Raw genomic sequence first — 3,834 nt, 5'->3', positions numbered from 1 at the left:
CATCTCTTAAAGACATTGTGTCCTTGCTAACATCTCGTTGAGACATTGTGTCCTCGCTAACATCTCTTAAAGACATCGTGTCCTTGCTAACATCTAATAAAGACATCGTGTCCTCGCTAACATCTCTTAAAGACATCGTGTCCTCGCTAACATCTCTTAAAGACATCGTGTCCGCGCTAACATCTCTTAAAGACATCGTGTCCTCGCTAACATCTCTTAAAGACATCGTGTCCTCGCTAACATCTCTTAAAGACATCGTGTCCTCGCTAACATCTCTTAAAGACATCGTGTCCTCGCTAACATCTCTTAAAGACATCGTGTCCTCGCTAACATCTCGTTGAGACATCGTGTCCTCGCTAACATCTCTTTGAGACATCGTGTCCTCGCTAACATCTCTTAAAGACATCGTGTCCTCGCTAACATCTCTTAAAGACATTGTGTCCGCGCTAACATCTCTTAAAGACATCGTGTCCTCGCTAACATCTCTTAAAGACATCGTGTCCTCGCTAACATCTCTTAAAGACATCGTGTCCTTGCTAACATCTCGTTGAGACATCGTGTCCTCGCTAACATCTCTTTGAGACATCGTGTCCTCGCTAACATCTCTTAAAGACATCGTGTCCTCGCTAACATCTCTTAAAGACATCGTGTCCTCGCTAACATCTGTTAAAGACATCGTGTCCTCGCTAACATCTCTTAAAGACATCGTGTCCTCGCTAACATCTCTTAAAGACATCGTGTCCTCGCTAACATCTCGTTGAGACATCGTGTCCTCGCTAACATCTCTTTGAGACATCGTGTCCTCGCTAACATCTCTTAAAGACATCGTGTCCTTGCTAACATCTAATAAAGACATTGTGTCCTCGCTAACATCTCTTAAAGACATCGTGTCCTCGCTAACATCTCTTAAAGACATCGTGTCCGCGCTAACATCTCTTAAAGACATCGTGTCCTCGCTAACATCTCTTAAAGACATCGTGTCCTCGCTAACATCTCTTAAAGACATCGTGTCCTTGCTAACATCTCGTTGAGACATCGTGTCCTCGCTAACATCTCTTTGAGACATCGTGTCCTCGCTAACATCTCTTAAAGACATCGTGTCCTCGCTAACATCTCTTAAAGACATCGTGTCCTCGCTAACATCTGTTAAAGACATCGTGTCCTCGCTAACATCTCTTAAAGACATCGTGTCCTCGCTAACATCTCTTAAAGACATCGTGTCCTCGCTAACATCTCTTAAAGACATCGTGTCCTCGCTAACATCTCGTTGAGACATTGTGTCCTCGCTAACATCTCTTAAAGACATCGTGTCCTTGCTAACATCTCGTTGAGACATCGTGTCCTTGCTAACATCTCTTAAAGACATTGTGTCCTCGCTAACATCTCTTAAAGACATTGTGTCCGCGCTAACATCTCTTAAAGACATCGTGTCCTCGCTAACATCTCTTAAAGACATCGTGTCCTCGCTAACATCTCTTAAAGACATCGTGTCCTTGCTAACATCTCGTTGAGACATCGTGTCCTCGCTAACATCTCTTTGAGACATCGTGTCCTCGCTAACATCTCTTAAAGACATCGTGTCCTCGCTAACATCTCTTAAAGACATCGTGTCCTCGCTAACATCTGTTAAAGACATCGTGTCCTTGCTAACATCTCTTAAAGACATCGTGTCCTCGCTAACATCTCTTAAAGACATCGTGTCCTCGCTAACATCTCTTAAAGACATCGTGTCCTCGCTAACATCTCGTTGAGACATTGTGTCCTCGCTAACATCTCTTAAAGACATCGTGTCCTTGCTAACATCTCGTTGAGACATCGTGTCCTTGCTAACATCTCTTAAAGACATTGTGTCCTCGCTAACATCTCTTAAAGACATTGTGTCCTCGCTAACATCTCTTAAAGACATCGTGTCCTCGCTAACATCTCTTAAAGACATCGTGTCCTTGCTAACATCTCTTAAAGACATCGTGTCCTCGCTAACATCTCTTAAAGACATCGTGTCCTCGCTAACATCTCTTAAAGACATCGTGTCCTTGCTAACATCTCTTAAAGACATCGTGTCCTCGCTAACATCTCTTAAAGACATCGTGTCCTCGCTAACATCTCTTAAAGACATCGTGTCCTTGCTAACATCTCTTAAAGACATCGTGTCCTCGCTAACATCTCTTAAAGACATCGTGTCCTCGCTAACATCTCTTAAAGACATCGTGTCCTCGCTAACATCTCGTTGAGACATTGTGTCCTCGCTAACATCTCTTAAAGACATCGTGTCCTCGCTAACATCTCTTAAAGACATCGTGTCCTCGCTAACATCTCGTTGAGACATTGTGTCCTCGCTAACATCTCTTAAAGACATCGTGTCCTCGCTAACATCTCTTAAAGACATCGTGTCCTCGCTAACATCTCTTAAAGACATCGTGTCCTTGCTAACATCTCTTAAAGACATCGTGTCCTCGCTAACATCTCTTAAAGACATTGTGTCCTTGCTAACATCTCTTAAAGACATCGTGTCCTCGCTAACATCTCTTAAAGACATCGTGTCCTTGCTAACATCTCTTAAAGACATTGTGTCCTTGCTAACATCTCTTAAAGACATCGTGTCCTCGCTAACATCTCTTAAAGACATCGTGTCCTCGCTAACATCTCTTAAAGACATCGTGTCCTTGCTAACATCTCTTAAAGACATCGTGTCCTCGCTTACATCTCGTTGAGACATCGTGTCCTCGCTAACATCTCTTAAAGACATCGTGTCCTCGCTTACATCTCGTTGAGACATCGTGTCCTCGCTAACATCTCTTAAAGACATCGTGTCCTCGCTAACTGTTCTCCGAGACGTCAGCAGCTGGTCTCTGAGGGAACATGAGGTCCTGCTCATCCGGTCAGCGATAAATGTGCTGAGGATCTGACGTCATGACGTTCACAGGGCCCCAGAGGAACAGCTGTTTATTGTTCCCATGGTATCGAGTCCTTGGAGAGACGTCCATCTATGATAAGCAGTTTGTTTGATGTGTTCATGTTGTTGTTGTTGTTGTTGTTGTTGTTGTTGATTTGGTGTAACTGTATCTGAACGTTCTGTACGTGTTGTTTAAATGGATGTTGTAAACAGGTCTTTTTCCTACTTAGTTTTCAGGAGACAGAGTGGACGCTGTGATTGGACGTCAGGATTACCTCCTGCTGTTAGGGGTCACTTAAATACTAACACGTTTTTACGAGTGGATTTTAGTCTCATAAATATTTCCTCTCTATAGCCCCCCCCCCATTACCTCGAGCCAATCCTAGCGCTCCTAAAGACTCATGGTCTGAACACAGAGCTTTGATTGGCCAGTGTACCTGAAGGTTATGAAACACCTGTCCTCAGGTAAGGATGCTGTTGGACAAGAAAAAGGACATATAAAAATGTCATTATTTTACCCACAATGCCCTGCTGTACTTCCTCTTTAATAAACACTGAGTTGGATTAACCCCCGACCCCCCCGACGGGTTCCTGTCTGTTTAATTTAACCTGAGGGTCTCAGAGGGTCACCCGGCCATCATCAGGATTCCTATTTATATGATCAGGTGTTGGATCACCTGCGGATCGTAAGTCATTAAATCCTGACTAGAACCAGAAAAACAATCAGAATCAGAACCAGAATCAGAATCAGAACCAGAATCAGAACCAGAATCAGAACCAGAATCAGAACCAGAACCAGAACCAGAATCAGAACCAGAATCAGAACCAGAATCAGAACCAGAATCAGAACCAGAACCAGAACCAGAATCAGAACCAGAATCAGAATCAGAACCAGAATATATATATAAAATATATATAATATAATAATTAAAAACAACAAT

This window comes from Eleginops maclovinus, chromosome 18 (genome assembly GCF_036324505.1).
Source record: "Eleginops maclovinus isolate JMC-PN-2008 ecotype Puerto Natales chromosome 18, JC_Emac_rtc_rv5, whole genome shotgun sequence".
NCBI classification, from domain to species: Eukaryota; Metazoa; Chordata; class Actinopteri; order Perciformes; family Eleginopidae; genus Eleginops; species Eleginops maclovinus.
The sequence above is the reverse complement of the archived record's forward strand: the minus strand, read 5'-3'. Positions refer to the sequence as shown.